General features: G+C 35.6%; 1 long non-coding RNA gene across 2 annotated transcripts in view; it reads left to right on the top strand.

Annotated features, from left to right (window-relative positions):
* The first annotated feature begins 8,812 nt into the window (after nucleotides 1-8,812).
* LOC140170257 (uncharacterized) overlaps nucleotides 8,813-20,778 on the top strand; it is a 96,799-nt gene continuing 84,833 nt past the window's right edge. The window contains exons 1-4 of one of the 2 annotated variants that reach the window (XR_011861509.1): nucleotides 8,813-8,920; nucleotides 12,796-12,988; nucleotides 14,116-14,166; nucleotides 16,076-16,748. This is a non-coding gene — a long non-coding RNA (uncharacterized lncRNA). Of the gene's footprint in view, nucleotides 8,921-12,795; nucleotides 12,989-14,115; nucleotides 14,167-16,075; nucleotides 16,749-20,778 lie in introns of those variants that run through there. The other variant, XR_011861510.1, reaches the window with a different exon arrangement.

Below are 20,778 nucleotides of genomic sequence, written 5' to 3'. Positions count from 1 at the left end.
TACAGATATCAGTTCAGATATCACCAAATGGAAAGCTGTTTACCCCGAGCTATCACTCAATACACTCCCTGCAAAAAGTCTTCCAAAATGTGTTATATTTCTACCTTTCATTTCGGTGGTGGCCATCTTGGAATTTTTATGCGATTGTAAAGAAATAAAATGTCAAACTGGACCTGCTTAATTCTAGGGTGTACATTAATTATTGTAAGAAACAAAATCTGGCAAAAGAACTTTACCTTGAAACTAATGGTTTTTGCTTATGACGTTTAACAGCGGCCATTTTGAATTGCGAGAGTGTCATGTTTAAAACTGTATATAGTTTATATTTAAAGCATCCAAAAGGAAAATAATTTGCACAAAATACTTTAAGTTATCATTTATTATGGTACCGCTAGTGAATAACCCAGCTTAATTTTAGTATCCATAGCGGCCATCTTGAGCATTTCTAATTGCCCAAGGGTTACCAGTTTACATCCCCCAAAATCTTATTTTGTACCACTGAAAGAGTAAAAATCAGCAAAGAAAACTACTTTAACTGGCAAAACCATCTAACCTTGCTCTGCCACCGGACTAATACGGACTATGTATCGCCACACTCCACAGGACAAGGGACCAAAATCAAATGCTCAAACCATAATCTAAAAAGCTTATATAAGCATGCTGGCCTATATACATGGTATAAGGTGTTTTACTTTGGTGCAAGATATTGCGGGTTCGAACCCCAGCGGTGGTTAGTACATTTGTGAAAAGTGTGCTGATGCCTGTGGATCAACGTCTAGGCGTTGTGCTTGTGCGTAGCGCACAATGTAACACTGTCTTTTTTTTTTAAATATAATTTTAATAAGGTGTTCGACTATGGTGCAAGAGATTGCGAGTTCGAACCCCAGCGGTTCGCTTGAAAATTGAGAGAGCTTGAAATTCAACTAGACAAGGAACTTGCTGCTAATTGTCTCGTTGTAACCCGTGCGAAACTCGGCTGCGAAAGACTATTGTGGAATGTCTGGGATGTGCACTTCTTAGCTGCAAGTCCCTGTGTTGTTGTTTAATAGTTTATGGAATGATGTGGAGCCGTAGTGGTCAGCGACAACCTGTAAAGTGTGTTGAGGTATGTGGATCAACATCCTAGGTGTTGTGCCTGTGCGTAGCGCACTATAAATCACTGCGCTATTTTTTATTTTTCTTAAGAGAAAACTATAAGTAACAGAATGAAGAAAAAGAGCAAGGAAACTAAAGGCCACTCGTAAAACACAATTGTACAATTACTCTTAGTCGTGTCGATAAAAAATGGGAATTCTTATTCTGTGCCCCCGAAAGGTTTCATGACGACCGCCAACATTAAAGTCCCATTCAGTGATCCCAGCGAAAGTTTGTGTAAAATTGTGTATAAAAATCCCTTAAAGTGAATGCCCGGGGGGGGCACTCAACTTTAGAAGTGACGGGTATGTGCCTACCGGTGTCGCGAAGTAGGGGCCTATCGGTAACAAAGCGTTATTTTAAAAAAGGGGGCATTGGGTACAAACAAAATAAAAAAAGGGGGTCATTGGGTATAATATTTTGAAAAAAGGGGGTCATTGAGTATAGGATTTCATAAAAAGGGTCATCGGGTAGAAAATTTTGAAAAAATAGAGCAAAATTTTGAAAAAATAGAGCAAAATTTTGAAAGTTTCGACATAATTTTGAAAAAATGGAGCAAAATTTGAAAGCTTAGGCATTATTTTGTTGCATTTTGATGATGCTCTTCTAGGAAATCTAGAAAAAAGGGGGTCATTGGGTAGCCGCAACAAAAAAAGGGGGTCATTGGGTAGCCGCAACTAAAAAAAGGGGGTCATCGGGTATGACTTTTAAAAAAAGGGGGTCATCGGGTATAGTCGACTTCAAAGGAGGGGGCCTATTGACAGGCACATACCGTCACTTCCAAAGTTTAGTGCACCCCCCGGGAGTGAATGATTAATGATAAGTCGGTAAAATTGTCATTGGGTATTTCTGAAATGCAAAACTTGGCCAAAAAACAAGGCAACTGCATTCTTGACAAAGATGACGCCCCATTGAAATACATGTAGCTAAATTACAGAGTCATGTAAAATATCTTATTTTGTCTTTCATACATGACTTGGCTATACTACTAGCAGGCTATGTTAGCACATCAATGATAATGAAAAAGGTACCAAAATCTGATTTTTTTATGATTAATGACAAAGGTACCAAAATCTGATTTTTTATGATTATTATGATCATCCGGATTCGCAAATCACTGAATGGGCCTTTAACCTTGAACCATTGACGCCATCATTATTATTGTAGTAAGAAACTTACTCACAATATTGGTATGTTGTATGTTGTTGCCGGTTACTGTTGTTGTTGTTTTTGTTGTTAATGCTGAATAAGCATGCCTAACTCTATAATTTGCGTCATGCAGCAATATAGAAATAACTAAGTGAGTCGGGCGGTGCTTGAGCTAGAAGTGTTTGTGCTCAAATATTGAGGTAAAATAAAACCCACACTCATATATCGAAACGTAGGCCTATAGATCAATATGCGAGATCCCAAGGCTCTTTGTGTATTTTGTGTATTGGTTTTACCCCCGGGTTTTACCAACCCCGCACCCCCGCCACACACACACACCCCCACCCCCACACGTGCATGATTTTCACTTGGAGGTAGGAAATATCAAATACTTAAGATACAAAACAAGCAAATACATATAAAAATCAATCAATCAATCATACAATACAAAAACATTATTTTTGTAATGTAATTTGATTAACTTCCATTGCAATATGGCTTTGAACTTACCGTGAACGAAGCCCCTAACTCTCCCCCAAATAATTTATAATAAAAGGGTCAGGACCAAAAATGATATATCCAAATATAATTGAAATTTAGTTGAATCAATTCTCACTCCATTCAGACCATCGCATTTTGCAACTCAATATGCCTATTGCATCCCACTTAATATGCTTTAAAGAAATTGGCGCAAAATTGCAATACAGCTTTTTCACCTTTAATAGAAAGACCTCACAAAAAGTACATCAGCCGTTATACATTGGACAAAAACTTTGAATTGTTATTATTAATATTACTATCACTCGTATTTGCCCGGAGGGGGGCACTCAACTTTAGAAGTGCCGGTATGTGCCTGTCAATAGGCCCCCTTTTGAAGTCGAATATACCCGATGACCCACTTTTTTAAAAGTCATACCCGATGACTCCCTTTTTTTAGGTGCGGCTACCTAATGACCCCATTTTTTTCTTTTTTTAGGTGCGGCTACCCAATGACCCCTCTTTCTTCTAGAATTGTGCAGAAACTTTAAAATTCTCTTATTTCAGCAAATTTTACTATAAATTTGGAACAAAAATAGAATTTTGCTCCTTTTTTCCAAATTTTCTACCCAATTTTATATCCAATTATTAAATTCAATTATTAAAACAACGTTTTGTAAGCAACCCCTATTTCGCGACGCTGGTAGGCACATAACCCCCCCCGGAACACGACTGACTACGGTAATTCAGTATGACACCTCCTTTGTTTATTGATTGAAGATTGTGGTCTCAAGAGGTGACAAGTGCACATTTTTTACAGTAAATTCTATTGATTTGAATTCAGCACAAAGATAATGGTTGGTTTTACATGTCACAATTCTAAATAACTACTTATTTATTTCAAATTCAGAGATCAGTGACACTTTCCAGGAAGAAACGCTTGAATTCCGTTTTTTGTTTATCCAAATTTCCGTGTTTTTATTTATTTTCATTTTTAGCCCGTGAGGAGCTTTTCATTCAATATTTAAAGACCCATTCAGTGATCCCAGTGCAAGTGTAAAATTGTTTATAAATTGCTTAAAAGTGAAGGATAAGTCATTTAAATTGTCATTTGGCAACAAAACGAAGAAAACAGCAGTACTGACGAAGTTGAAACCCCATTCAAATACATGTAGCTAATTTAGATACTGTCAGTATCTAAATTGCAGATTTGTGTAAAATGTCTTATTTTGTTTTAAATACACGGCTTTCGGCTGAACCACTCGCAGGCTATGTTAGCACATCTATGACAATGACAAAGGTACCAAAAATCTGAATTTTGATGATTTTTACGATCGTCCGGATGAGCAAATCACTGAATGGGCCTTTAAGTAAATGAGCTTTTCCGTTTTTCTAACCTGTACCTATTTGACCTCACATTTACCTCCATCAAGCTTCATAATAAACCAACAGACCATCAATGCATGAGAACCATGATAACGTGCATCACATTTAAGCCAATATTTAAGCCATAATTCATAACTCCAAACATTTTTGTCTTTTCTGCCTTTTCTGTCATTTCTGTTTTCTGTCTTTTACAGTTTCCCTGTTTCTTTCTTTAAAAACACCGTTGTGTTGCTAATTACTGTACCATATGTAGACGCACTGCCATATAAATTTAGATCAACTAATTATATACTTTCAAGCACAAATGGTGGTCTTATTTTATGTCTCATTCCATTTACTTTTGAGACACGCATGCATTATTAAAGGAATATTTTTTGATTCTAGCATCCTTTTTATGAGAAGGTCTGTTTCAGTAGATCAGTTGATTCCAATTTTGCGTTTGAGAACATAATGAATGATAGTTGTATATTACATTGCTCCATGTGCCATATTTGTGTTTTGTTTTGCTAAGCGAATGAAGCTGCAAGAAGTGTTTTTGCACACAAACCTTGTGTCACCAGAGATGTCCGGTGGTATATAAGGTCCTGTGTCACAACCTGGGGTACCTTTGTGTTACATAGTAAAAACATTAAATGCTTCAAACATTTTACTTACACGTCTCATTTGAAGTGGTTCATCCTCCTGAGCATTTTGACACCTTTTTTATGGAAATCGGTTAAAAAATGAAAGAGTGCGGGCAAAACAATCACAAAGTAGGTGGGATTTAACCCCACCTCTTTTTTCTACATTTACAATCATTCTGAGCAAGTATTAGTCTTTTAAATTACCTTCTGTATTTATTTACTTGGTTTAGATGTCTGGGAGTTCACTTCGACATTTTTTTACTAGATTCACATTTTAATGGGGGTTTTAGATCAGATTTACGATATGAATCCCTCCTCCTAATCCTCAACCACCCTTCACAAATTTCATGCCAAACGTCATAAGAAAATAATTAAAAATTATTTTAAAACAGGATAAAAACATGAGTAATATAGAATAAATTAGCCTCAATTTAAGACCTAATTGAATCTTCTAAGTGAATGAATACTCAAGCGACACTGTTTTGAAGTCCAAGCTGCACATCAAAATGTAACAAAACCACCTTTTTGGGTACCCCAGTATATGACACAGGATCATAAACATAAACTTATTTTGAGAAAAGTATAGGTAATGGGGCTATGGATCAAGAAATTCCCTTTAAATATGTACGATGCTATTTATGATTTAATATTTTGGGTGTTGTTATTTATGTATGAAATAATTTTTGCCCGTTGAATCATTATTTTGTTATTGTTATGCTTAATAATAAAGGCACATATTTCAGTCAAAACACATGTTGTTTGTGATCAATCTAAAGCAAAAACTTGTTTCCTGTAGGTGGTCTGACAGCCAAAATGCAAAATGCGGCATTGTATTTCTATTTTTATATTTATTTTTTGTCTGACAAACATGTTTCTTTCCAGAGAGTGACCTGATAATCAAAATACAAAAATGCAATTTTTTCATTTCTTATTTTGTATTCTTTAGTATGATGGTAATTTGTGCCTCATTTATCAAATCACAAAATGTGTCACCTAACAAATCATTATAGGGTAAGTTACTGACAGTAAACAAACAGTGGCTGCATAGGTTCGAAAAATGATAAAGAAAATAGTTTGATAGTTCTTGGTTTTCTGGCCAAATTTAATGAAGCTGCCCGCACAAATGTCACCGATGGCCGGGTTCTGAGTTTAAAGTATGTTGATGACATGACAATTGTTGAGAAAACCCGTATTGGTGATACTGAATCTTTGCAAAATGTTCTTGATGGTTTTTGTGACTGGGCAAAGTAAAATGATATGAAATGGGATCTTCATTTGTCTTAAGTCAAGCGTAAGGCTAGCAATAAGTTGCACATGCTTAAAGTGCTTAAGAAATTCAACCTTTCTGTTGATGATTTGATTACTATTTACAGATGTTATGTGCGGCCTTTATTAGAGTATGCCGTACCTGTGTGGAATGCAGGAATAACCGAATCTCAGGTCTTAATGCTAGAGAGGGTGCAAAAAAGAGCCCTCAGGATCATTCTTGGTCCAGATTATCTGTCGTATGACCATGCTCTTGAACTGTGCAACCTCACCAGCCTTCAGGAAAGGCGTAAAATGCTGTGTGTTAAATTTGCCATGGATATCTACAAGTCAGATGAGTTCAGTGCCTGGTTGCCTTTAAAAGTTAAAGATAAAGTGCAATATTCTCTGAGAAATGCAAACCATTTAAACAAAATCAAGTGCAGAACCAATCGGTTTCAAAATAGTGCAATTCCTTATTTTGTCGATTTGCTCAATGAACTCCTGTAATGTGCTCTAATTTTAATCATGTTGCTGGCTAACTGTTTTTATATTGATGTGTTTATTTTTCCAAATTCTTGATATTATATTATTGTATTGTTGTATTGAAAGTATAGGGGGGAGAATAGACTATGATATATGAGTTTTGTTGGTGTGAGGACTCTGATTGTGGTATAATTCAGGATGTGTCTAGTGTCATGCTGAGTGGTGTGGGTGAGCAACTGTTGTGAGTGGTTATGTGCCCTTCCAGTGTGCTGTAAGTGGATTGTGCTGTGCAAATGTTGTGTGCTTGTGAGTAGTCTGGGTTGGATTTCTTGGGGTGGATTATTATCTTGTTTTGCTTTCGTATGGTTTGTGCTATAGGGTTTGCTGCAATATTTTGTTAATTTATTTTGTTGTTCACTTGCATTTTGTCATAATTCTTTATTGTGTATATATATATATTACAATTTGCTGTAATTTAGCCTGCGGGCTACAATGCATTGTGTTAATAAAACATAAATGAATGAATGAATGAATGTCTCATATAACACGTGAAATTATAATTTTTGGCGTAAAATGTCGCCCGTGTTATATGAGACGATAGATGCACTCCAGCAGCTGAAAATTTGGCTGGTCCAATCTACGTGCAGTATCTTGTTATGCTTAGTCATTAATTACCGTTTTGTTGAATTTAAAACTTAATAGTGCTGTGTGTGTGTGGGGGGTAGATGTGTGGGGTGTGTGTTTGTGGAGGAAGATAATTGTCTTGGTGTGAGAGTATGTGAGGTGTGTGTGGAGGTGTAGGTAGGGTATGCTCTAGGGGTATGCTTGTGTATGGGGGTGTGGGGGAGGGGTGGGCGGCTCTGTGTATACAGGTGAGAAGAGTTCGTTTTTGTGTTAGGGTTGTGTTATATGCTTTTTATATCTTTTAATGTACTTTAATATAAACGTTATATCTCGGGTTATTTGGCATTCGGGTCACGAATTGAAATATATTCAATCTGAATTGAATTGATGAATTTATTGACTAGACTAAATGCATATAATGACGCCACCACGCTTGACTTAAATATCATCTGTCATACTGTCATCCGCCCAGAAAAGATATCTTACACTTCCCACAATGCATATCTTCCATTTTAATTTTCTGTATTGATTTCTAGTGCAGCATGGGTAACAAAAGGACCTCAATGGACAAAAGAAATCCATATCTGGCAAAAATATGTTTATTTCTTGACTATCTACCCATGTTTAGCCAGTCTATTCTCAACATGAAAACAGAGGGAACCTGTTAAAAGTGATTTTAATGTATTGAGGTGATGCATCATGTTGCAAAGGATTCTGGGAAAGGTTAGATATCTTTCTTGCCATCTGCATATATGGTTCAAACGTTCATTTTCATTAGAAAATTATGTTACATTATTAAAACGTAGGCATAGATCTACTTTTTGTAAACTAAGAATTAGTTGTCATAAATTAAGGATTGAAATGGATAGATATGTTTCCCCTAAATTGCCTCCAGAACGGAGAATTTGTAAATATTGTAATCTCAATGAAATGACGTTAATAGATGATATTTTTGTTACAAACAATTCAACTGAAAATGATAAGTTTCTTCTTATCTTGAGTGCCAATGATTTTGACACCACCAATGCAGTTGCCAATTTCATTTTTACTGCATTTGAAAAACGGGATTTAAATAATAGGCCTATGCCTAGTTAATTTATATTATATTCTTTATAGTTGTAAACTGTATTGTTCTTGTACTTTATTTGTATTATATATATCGTATTATTATATATGTTTTGACCATATCTTGTTGTAAGATGAATGTCAATAAAATCTGATTCTGATTCTGATTCTGATTCTATATGGAGGGGATTACCGAAACAGATTAAAAAATCTCCACTAAAATCATTTACATTAGGGCCGTACCATTTGACTTCAAGGAGGGGCTGGAAGTTTTTTGAGGTAAAAAATCCCCACTATGACTAACAAAACCTTTCTCCACCAAAATGCGTATACAATAAAATATGAAAATTGAAAGAACAATACAAATTCCTGGGCAATACCTAGCCTAACAAAATATCGCCTAAAATATTTTTTGCCCCATCCTCAACTTTTCTACGCTTGCAAATATGATGGTGCGTCCATAAACGATAACCAAACACACGGTGCTCACGGGAAAAAACAATTCTATTTAAGATGAGCTTTCCTTTGAATTAATAAAGGAAGTGTTTTACATGTAATCTGATTGGTTGAAATTGATCATCACATCATTCTATTTTTGGCTATCAAATCAGCCCTTGTTTAACATCTATTATCATCATCAGTTTCCGTTTTACAAGTTTGCTGAGGAGCACTGCTGGTGTGATACTTCTAATTCAACAAGGAACTTCTTCGGGTTTAGAGTTACAATGGCGGTAAGTAAATCTGGTGGTGATGGTGGACAGTGGTGGTAGTGGTTGTGGTGATATGGTGGTATTTGTTCGGGGATCAATTTTTTCTGAAATTTACACTGGCATGTATATGCTAAAGCAAACATATTTAAAGCCATAATATACGATTTACGCCTAAATTAAGTATTTTATTCTTTACCTAAAATGATGTGATAATATTAAAAATACCATAACGGACTAATTGGGTCAACTTGTCCCTGTAAATCCCGGTACAGCATGAGCGGTGTTGGTGGGTACTATAACGGTCGACCCGGGCGGTCGACATGCTTAATACAAGAGCACTCGTCAATGTGGTACAACCTGTTGCGGAAACCTGGCTACGCCACTGTAAATTTTATAGCTCTATCTTTAATATGCAGATAACGACATGTAGTTACCGACATTAGGCCATCTTAGTTTATTTGTTTGTTGACGTCTTGCGATGGCAGACGTGAGAATTGTGTGTGGTGGATTTGGAAAAAGATAAAACTATCCGATGGATTAGATGTTCAATTTCTAAATGTCAACTATAAATCAAGCATGATGCAGTCATGTATACAGTAGAATTCATCTCGACCTTTGCAGGACTTAAACCCCATTAAAAGCTATTAAACCAAGATAACACTCATTGAAGCAGCTCAATCAGATCTTCTCTGGTTGTGCACAAGTGTCTGTTTTCAATGTGCGACATCGCAATAAAGCTGGTATTATAGCTTCAGTTGGGTACCCGATTATAAAGGAAACGAAAGGAAACAATGGTATGTGTACCTTTGTTCACGAAATGAGACAAAGACCTGCTTTTTGTTAACCAGCATTCTTCAAAATGAGCAACATAATGATTGTTGACTTAACACGGTTTGGAAATAATTTCTTCATATTTTTGGTGTTATCTGTCGTTTACATATCCTTCCTAAAACACAAAAGTGCGACCCTCTCCAAACATCTAAATTAGCTAAAAATTTAGGACATGTTACAAAACTATATTTTCTAGAACCTATTTAGAATAGTTTAAATGTAGCTTTTACCGTTTTTTTTTTGGCATCCTTCAGAAGTGAGCGGTCCGATACCAATATTTTCGGTCAAATCTCCATTCAATTAACACGGGGAGTTGGCTAGCTATGCCTTGCCCTCACTCATATTTTACAAAAGTGCGACCATTTCTGAACATCTAACCTAGCTGTAATTTTAGGTCATGTTAGAGAAATATATTGCTAGAAGTTTTGGAGAATAAATAAAATATTGGCTGGTTATTTTTCACACAGTGATGTTAACTAGGCAAGTGTCCATTCTTCCAACATACATCATTTGTAGAGGTCACGCGTCAATGGTGAGAGCACTGTGTATTGTGTATAGGAAAACGGACAGTAACTGCAGTATGGATCTCTGTAAATTGACCCAAGGTCTACGTAAATTAGATTTTTGACATCTAAAATGTTTGGGTTAATTGGTAGTCATATTTTGCTTTACTTTACTTGATAACTTCATAAACACGATCCCCAAAGATAGATGTCTGCACACCCTTGAGAGGGGGTGTGCAGGCACCTTGGTTTTCTTGAGGACATCGTGATAAAAAGAATTATGGGGGGCATGAGAGTCCACCTTTGTACATTTCTTCACAAAAACAGGTCACGTTATGGAAAATCCACACACCTGGTTGCCATTAATAGCTGCCCACCCAGTAAATTATTTTCCCTGATTTGTGGGCAAAAATAAATTAAATCGCCCAGCGCCCATGGCCTTCCAGTGGCATTAGAGCTCGGCCATTGTCCAAAATAGGTACTAGAATTACATTTTATTGATCTCTTCATAGTGTGGAGTCAGTGAGGCCATCAATTGATAATAATATAGGCCTACCTGTTCAAAATAAAGGTTACTACAAACCAAATTTCTTTTTGAAAAAACTGGTATTTTTTCAGTTGGCCTATTAGAAAATAACTTATAAAAGAATATTAAGGTTGTTATAGAAAAAGGCAAGTTCGAATAAAGATCCCTTGAAACTTTACTGAGTTTGGTTAAAAAGATCATGTCAATACAACTTTCATGATCGTGCTAATAAAAACATAGTTCGTTACAAACTTGAACCTGTGTCAACCGTGATACTAAATCGTCAAATTCAACCAAGTATTTCATAACAAAGAAGTTAAGGGGGTACTACACCCCTGGTCAATTTTGTGCCTCTTTTGGATTTTTCTCAAAATTATAGCGCATTGGGGACAAGTAAGATATGTATATTATAGGGCAAAGACTACAACTACTGCACTGGAAATTTTATTTCAGCACAGACAACAGTTGTGGAGTTACAGTCAAAAATGAGGGAAAACCAATATTTGATCAATAAATCAATAACTACTTGCTTTGAGGTGTTGAATTTTCAGTACAGTAGTTGTAGTCCTTGCCCCTATAATATACATATCTTACTTGTCACCAATGTGTTACAATTTTGGAGAAAAATGCAAAAAGAGGCACAAAATTGGCCAGGGGTGTAGTACGCCCTTAATAATCAATAAATGTCAAAAAGACCATGAATTTCAATTCCTCATAAAGTCTCAAACACAATAACTTTCGCTTAAAGGCCCATTCAGTTGTAAAAAAATTAAATTACTTATAAATTGCTTAAAAGTAAAGTATAAGTCATTCAAACTGTCATTATTTTGGTATTTTTGAAATGAAAAATTTGGCACAAAACGAAGAAAACAGCAGTGAAGCCCCATTCAAGTAGTTCATTTATATACTGACAGTGTATAAATTCAAGTAGCTAATTTATATACTGACAGTATATAAATTACAGATTCATGTAAATGTCTTATCTTGTAATAAATATTTTATTATACGGCTTTCGACTGAAACACTAGCAGGCTATGTTAGCACATTTATGCCAATGACAAAGGTACCAATCTGAATTTTTACGGTTGTCTGGATGAGCAAATCACTGAATGGGCCTTTAAGTCATATAGCAACAAGTAAAGCAGTATGCAGACTTTTTATTAGACGTACAATATTGTATTTAAAATCTATGATTGTATGTAACATATCTACGTTGTTTAATCTATTGCCATTCTATTTCCAGTAATGTTTAAGTTCTAACGAATGTTTGATGATAATATATTTCTACCAGATATTTACGTAACATATTATCGATTTTAAGTCTAATACTCGGAGTCTGCATACTGCTTAACAATGACTCACCTGTCATAATGTCATTCAATAGAACATCCAAATTACTGACTTGCTGTTATTCAAACACTCAAATTACTTTTAGCATAACAACCAATTCTCAATATCTATTTATTTTTGGTAACAAAGGACCACTTCATACAACTTCCAAATCTGGGTATTTGATATAAGGGGCTGTGCAATAATTATTAAAATTTCCAAACGGCTCGCCAAAATCGCTTGCCCCCCCCCTCGGCCCGCCAAAAATCGCTTGCCCCCCCCTCGGCCCGCCAAAAAATCTTTGCCCCCCCCCCTTGCACATGCCAAATTTTTGAGATCCCAATTTTTGCAAACTTTAAATGGCCTCCCTAAATCCACCATTTTAGGCAAATTTGCTATATTATGAGCACCATAATACAAACATATGGAAAGCACATGTTCTATCAAACAATTATTTTACACCATCTCCCGACACACCATAATTAATAATTAGCCCGTGCAGATTCCGTCCAGACCAGTCTTGGAATTTTACGAAAAATATTCTGTAAAAAGTATTAGGGGAACTTATAAGTTGTGGACCCTATAGTATTAAACGTACGTAATTAACCGCGTTTAAAACAAGATTGAATATTGTACCACCATATCCCATCATTTTGATACTAAACAAGGATCCATAAAATTGTATTTTGTTTATTTTTGTGCATTAGAACTTGACGATAAGAGCACTTGTATTGGCGTTTATGCTGTGTCATGTAATGATAACGGTTTCTGCTGGTGAACTTGAGTGCAACGAATGCCGCAAAAAATACACCGGCAACCAGAAAAATGCTGCATGTGCTCCGCAATGTTGCAACGCCAGTTTCCAGCACACATATTGCTGTGCGAAACTGGGAATCGGATGTAAGTAATTTTTCGGGTTTTTTAACTGTGCTGAATAATGTTCCACCGCAATTGAACCGATTTAACTTAACTCTGATTTAACTGCTGACTTGAAGTTTGATTGGACCACTACCAGGTAATGGGAAAATAATGACTTCGATTCATAACACATGATTCGTGGTGTATTTTAAAACCCGAAAACATGATTTAATGCTGGAAGATCATGATGATATTCGTCATATTGGTGGCGCTAGTTACATATCATGTATGCATACCTGAATTATGAGCTTGATATACTCTAGTACTCTTATATGCTGAAATTTCGTGACATGGTCAAAGATTACACCCATAAGACAGGATATAGGCTACATTATATTACAAGGTGGTACACAATGCAGCATAAGGGCAGCAATGAAACTCCAATTATCACTGCAGTTAAGGGATCTAAAATGAGCGTTTATTGCGTTTCGACAGTATTTTTTGTGGGACATGAGAGCACCTCAGACCTATCGAATTGCATTCTGAATACGAAGCATGTCTTTCTGATATCAAATAATTTTCATTTTTGAAAATCACAATATAATACAAATTTTATGACAAATTATAAAAATTTGATATTTTTCAAATTTTGATATATAACAGTCCTCGAAGTAAATTATATAAATCTAATGACATATTCTTAAAGTGTATGTAGCAGGGAGGAAAAGCCGACGGTCAATTGAAAATTTTGACCTTTCATATTGAAGATATGGATTTTTTTCCCAAAAAGACCTAATTTTTTTTGGTGTTTTGGGAAAAAATCCATATCTTCAATACGAAAGGTCAAAATTTTCAATTGATCGTCGGCTTTTCAGCCCACCTACATACACTTTAAGTATAAATCATCAGATTTATTAAGTTTACTTCAAGTACTGTTAAATATCAAAAATATCAATTTTTAATGATTTGCCATAAAATGTGTATTAAATTGCGAATTTCAAAAAATCAAAATTATTTGATATCAGAATGACATTCTTCGTATTCAAAATGCAATTCGATATGTCTGATGTGCTCTAATGTCCCACAATAAATACTGTCCAAACGTTCATACCCCAGCCCTTAAGCTGTAGTATTTTCTTACCATTGTTTTATGTATTTGATATTGACAGGCCCACGCTAGGCAACTGCATATTTTTCTTGAACGGACACGGATCGAAAAGGTAGGTAGTATTAGGCTATTCCAGCAGTGACGTAACTACGGGGGGAGCAGGGAGGACAACGTGCCCCGGGCACCACCCTTAGGGGGGCGCCAAATTGACCAATTCAACATCGATTCTGCGCCCCTCCAAGCGATGAAAGTCAAAATTTTCGCGCGCTTCAAAATCATTTGAAAGAACATTAATTTTAAGACCGATATTCAACTTCTAGTAACCAAAATTAATTAATGGTAGGCCTTATTTGTCTAAAATTTCGCGCAATTCAAGAATTGGGGTGGCATTATGTATCCTTAGCCCTTAGCGCCACAACCACTAGCTACGCCACTACCCGCGTTTAAGATATTCTCGGTGGGGTGGGTGGGTGGGGGTAAGGGCGCCAATTTTGTTTCTGGCCCTGAGCGCTACCAACCCTAGTTACGCCACTGTATTCCAATTAAAATCCATCGACCTCCTGTGGAAGACATCTTAATCTCATCCCCTCCCACACTCTTGGCTTAGGTGTTAGGAAAACGTTTGGACCTATGAGCGCAAAGGGTAAACTTAAAGGCATGAAAAACAAAACAAACCGAAAACAGATGAGCATCTAAAGGGCCATTATTAAATACATAGGCTGTCCCTTGCATATGAGGTCGGTTATCTAAACATGCATATATAAATCTGCAAGGGACAGTCTTCAGTGAACGGCTCTTTTCAGAGCCACCAAACCTTTTGCATTCGCAGATAGGCGAGGTCTGCTTATTCTCTGTTGACAAGTCGTCAGTGAACGGCTCTTTTCAGAGCCACCAAGCTCTTTTCAGAGCCATCAAACATGATCAAGGGGTCGAATATGTATTATTCATAACCGATCGATAACTGGCCTCATTTTCTAGCTAGCAAACCAACCAGAGGGAGCTGTCATTCGGTTTGCGTGCTTAATTCGCCGTCGAAGTTATGTAATAAACGGATTAACTAACTTGCACTACATGTTGCAATCATGCAAAAAAAGAAGAAAAAAACCGCAGTGATTTATAGTGCGCTACGCACAGGCACAACGACGTTGATCCACAAGCCTCAGCACACTTTACATGCATGGCGATCTATTCAAAAATTGTATTCATCTATTGTTATGGTAATTAATCCTGTTACATCATCACTTCGAAGGCGAATAGAACAACTGTGAATTGAGTGTCACCCCAAGTTAGGGGCGGTCAAAAAGTTCGTAGAACTCGGTATGCTACTTTGTCGCACGGTATTGAATTTGGTCTCATTTGAAAGCTTGTTCCTTCAAAACATTACTGCAAAGATATTAGATTTTTACATCACTGTACGTGGGCAGGACACTCTTCAGAGGAAGCCTACCTCCACGAATTCACAGGTACTATCAGAAGTGAATACAGGATCATTATGGAAATTTCTCCAGACGGCGGTGAAAACTCAAATGAAATTTAACATTGTGCAGTTGTTGTAAATGGTAATGAAGTCATTGGTATTCAACAGCAACGAAATGGTTCCTTGAGTTCAAGTACCTTGTTCTACGAACCTATTGACCGCCCCTCGTAGTTACTGTCTGAACATCTGTGAAATAATGTGTGGCTTTATTGGGCGCGTATGCAACAAGAGCGATATGTTGGTGTTGAGGGTGTACGACCCCCATCCAATCAATTTTTGACTCCTGGGTTTTTTTAATGTATATTCAATCGGGGCCCTAACTTTAATCGCTAAAAGATTGAGGATCACTCCTTTTGATCGATTCAAAGATTGAAAATTCAAAAAGTCGGCAGAGATTGAAAATCATTTTTTTTTTAATTAAATATTTAATCGGAAAATTTAAGAGAGAATAATATTATCGTTCTTTACTCTTTGTTGAATTTCGTCAATATACAATGGCCCGATATAACCATTAATTGACATTTTTTATGTTTTTTTATCGTAGGTTGCCGGTATCGTTCGACAACGACGACTACTACACGGACAAACAAACACGTACACGGACTTGTAAACTAGACTGCCAACAACAATGATTGGTTATAAATATTGCTAAAGTTTAATAATATATAATAGTACTTGATTAGGATATAAAGACAATGATGCTGGCCTGGTTGAATGTCCTATCATGATACCTCCGCTATCATCTAAATTATTACGTCATCCATTTTGGCTCCATATTTTGCTGAAATGGCCTGAAATTATTATTCTTTTCATGATAAAAGCAGAATAAGAATAGTTTGCACTATGTAGGATGTTTCATTGCCCTGATAACATTATCAAATAATACGATACCCATTGAGTTCTATTGAGTCCATTTAACCTTGACAATCATTGTTCTGTTACCCGAAAAAGAAAGCACACTAGATAATTAAAACTATACTTTTTATGATTTCTTGCAACTGGACAAATAATTTGAGATCATTTTCATCAAAATCAGAGCAGAATTCATTGTCGCCCCCTTCGGGGAAATAATTAGACATATGACGTCACAGTGATACTCTTTTGCAGATAACACCATAAACATACGTCATAGATCATAGATAGGTTAAAGTATACTTATTTGAATCATTATTGCTAGAGGATAACGATGGTGCGAGATTTGAACAGATTGTAATTGTAAACTTTGAAAGTGAAAATATATTACCATCAAAAATATATCATACTTAAATTCTATAGAATCTATAGATACCCAACCCAGAAGTGCCCATTTATTTTCTAAATTTTTGAGTGAACACGATAATGAGTTTCTTATACATAAAAATACGGCCAATTCAGAGAGAAAATCTTGTTTCTCGTATAGGGCCTACTATAGACAATTTCTTTTTGTTGGCTGACCGCTGAGCTACATCTTTTTACTAATTATAGATACGTCAAAACGTGTTCCCATGTTGAAAGTGTACAAGCTATTTCTACTTGCATTAAAGAGAGCACAATTGAATGAAGACGATTTATTTGTACGTGCCAGGATTTTGTTTAATATAACTATTTTTTCTTTTAATAATACCCCATACCTAACAAGAACATAAAAAATATTGTAAAGGTCATAAATATACGCACTCATGCATAGGGAGACAAACATGATAAAGTTAATCTGTTCTTTTCATTCTCGTTCATTAACCTTTGGAACATTTCACATGCATGATGTTTGCGAGGCCGGTCGACTGCATATCCGTCTTTACACGCTTTTCAATACGGAATAAATGCTAACCTCTCGTGACATCATCCAAGCAGCAAAGTTCATTTCCCATTGAAAAGCGTGTAAAGACGGATATGCAGTTTACCGTTCGTTGCATCAATGCCTTCTCGGCAATCTAGGGCCATAGGCCTATAGTAATTTAAATCGTGAAACCGTAGAACGATCTGTTGGTCAGCATAGATATTGAATAAAATTGAATCCCATCACATCAATTCAAAGCAGGGAGGTAAATAAGGATAATTTACTGGGTGGGCAATTTAATTTATTTTTGCCCTCAAATCAGGGAACATAATTTACTGGTGGGCAGTTCTAAAATGAGGACATCTTTTTGCGAAGAAATCGGCTTAAATGTAAAAAGTGAAATTTAACCTCCCCATAATGTGGACCTTAGGAAAATGACCTTTTGTGATAGTTCCCAAACTTGGAAAAAGAAAAAGTGATGGGAAGGGAAATGTTTTTATTTGGTACGGTAGTGAAATAAAATTTTGAACAGTTACTATGTAACTTCTAACCAATATCATACATATTATAGTCGATTATGTAATTTTTTTCTTCACGTTATTTATATGTCTTCCTCATATGTAATTATTATGTTTGTAGTGCAAAGGGCCAAGGGCCTATATGTACAAATAAATCTAAACTGATATTATAGTCACAGATTAGAGACGGTATATGCTAATTAGTATCTGATTTGCTAAATGTGTTGAAATTATTTGATAAAAAATTATGAACATCTGTTTGCTTTTAATTTAAAAACATGAACTAAATTGATTTTTATTTATTTATTTACATATAATTATTTCTGAAATATAAAGGATTGCCTACCCAGTATTTTACCAAATAGGCATATTAATATTTTTAATGTTTACTGGCATGTGATATTGGTTTTCCCATTTTTTTAAATGAATTTACTGGTACTATCATTTTAGGCAGTAATGCCCGACCTTGAAGTTTTTCGACCTATTTCCCAACAATAATATTTTGTATTATTTTGTATTTTGTATTATTTTGTATTTAAGTAATGGCTACAATGTTGCACAAAATGATAGAGAACCAGGCTGAATCACAGTTGAAAGGTGTAAAAAACCATTATGTATTCCAGGCACGTCTTGAAATGAGAAATGTATTATCTCGATTGATTTCTCAAAACTAAACCCACACCAATAAATAAAGATTTCAAATTATGAGCTCAGTGAATTTTTTCAGATTTTGTGTGGAAATTGCACAATTTTTTTTTTAATTTTAGCTTCTTATACCATTGTTTACTGTGTGATATCTATTTCTGCATCAAAGTTCAACTTAACTAAATAAATTGGCACATGTTATGAAAAGATACATCACTTTGAAATAACAACAGTTATTTAAAGAGATATCATCATGGTTCTAGTTTACATGGTGCAAATAATTTACTGGGTGGGCATTTTTGGGCAATGGGCAAGTTGAATTTACTGGGTGGGCAAAATAAGTTGCTAGGTGGGCAAATGCCCACCTAGTTAATCTGTTATTTACCTCCCTGATTCAAAGCTACACCCTTTTTTGAAATACTGGTTACCAGCGACTTAAAATGAATTGACAATAACTTGAAATTTGGACATTTTGAGATAAATCCATATCATGGGTAATGTGAAGGCGCTCTTTCCATTGGTGACATCCTCAAATCACCACCATGCCACCAAATAATGAAAGGTAATTGAACAAAATGACGTTGTTCAACGATGTTTTAATATAAAATTATACACTGACGTTTCGTACAAAAGGCTTTATCAAAGTGAGCAAAATAGAGAATGTCTGCGAGCGCGGAAAACAAAAATGAGAAATAGTCCGGCTGCAAACACCATATTTTTGGGGTTAGATGGTTTTGCCAGTTAAAGTTTGTTTTTTTGCTGGTTATTGATCTTTGAGTGGTGTAGAAAAAGATTCCGTGGGATGTAAAATCGTCACCCTTGGGCAATCCGAGATATTCAAGATGGCCGCCACTTATCTCTGAAATAACATTCAAATGGTGTTTTAGTGACAAAAGATATCATACCAAATAACTATAGTGTTTTGGGCAGTTAAAGTTTGTTTTTTGCTGATAAATGATCTTTGAGTGGTGTAGAATAAGATTTTAAGGGATGTGTAATTATCACCCTTGGGCAATCCGAGATATTTAAGATGGCCGCCACGTATCTCTGAAATAGCATTCAAATAATGTTTTATTGACAAAAGCTATCATACCAAATACTGTTTTGGGCAGTTAAAGTTTATTTTTTTGCTGATAAATGATCTTGGAGTGGTGTAGAATAAGATTCTAGGGGGTCTAAAATTGTCACCCTTGGGCAATCCGAGATATTCAAAATGGCCGATTCGTAACTCTGAAATAGCATTCAAATGGTGTTTTAGTGACAAATGATATCATACCAAATAGTTATAGTGTTTTGGGCAGTTAAAGTTAGTTTTTTTGCTGATAAATGATCTTTGAGTGGTGTAGGATAAGATTCTAAGGGGTGTGAAATTGTCACCCTTGGGCAATCCGAGATATTCAAGATGGTCGCCACGTATCTCTGAAATAGCATTTAAATGGTGTTTTATTGACAAAAGGTATCATACCAAATACTGTTTTGGGCAGTTAAAGTTAGTTTTTTTGCTGATAAATGATCTTTGAGTGGTGTAGGATAAGATTCTAAGGGGTGTGAAATTGTCACCCTTGGGCAATCCGAGATATTCAAAATGGCCGACACGTAACTCTTAAATTGCATTTAAATGATTTTCTTGGTAACAAAACAAATAATTTTTGTATATTTAGTGCGCATATATGGTAGTGTGGGCTCAATATGTAATATGTATATGGACGTAGATTATGAATTGACACGCTTCAGTGATCCCAAATTGCCATGATGGCGTCCCGTGAGTTGTGTAATGTATGCTCATAATAGGTAACTGTCTTTTCTTAACATATTGAATGGTTTGCATAACATATCATACTCATACGTTTCTTGTTATTTAATTTAATCATTCTTACCCATTTGCATAAAGTTTTACCTGTCTTTCAGACCATTTTAGCAATGGAATACACCAATTAGATTGAATTAAAAATCATTACATGTGTATATATTGTCATAATGAAATATGCTCTTTAACACAAATACCTGAGAATTGTAGCTACAATTGTATGACACTCTTTGAAAATACACTTTCAAGGAGTGTAAAGATATAATGATTACTGTTCCAAGGGAGTAATTTGAGCAATAGCCCACATTTGTATGTACTAAGGTTGAGTTTTGAAAATGACAAACTGGCCTATATTATACTGCGAGAAAACATTCCAACGTGCGCAGAAAAAAGACAGCATATTTTCTTCAGTCTTTTTTAAAAATTGAAACAGTATGTATTTGTTTCAATTTATCTTCACATACCGATACGGGAACGAATGTAATAATGCTCATCGTTGCTCTCTGATCAATGGGCCAGCA

This window comes from Amphiura filiformis, chromosome 14 (assembly GCF_039555335.1).
Source record: "Amphiura filiformis chromosome 14, Afil_fr2py, whole genome shotgun sequence".
Taxonomy (NCBI): domain Eukaryota; kingdom Metazoa; phylum Echinodermata; class Ophiuroidea; order Amphilepidida; family Amphiuridae; genus Amphiura; species Amphiura filiformis.
This window is presented reverse-complemented; position numbering and strand designations above follow the sequence as displayed.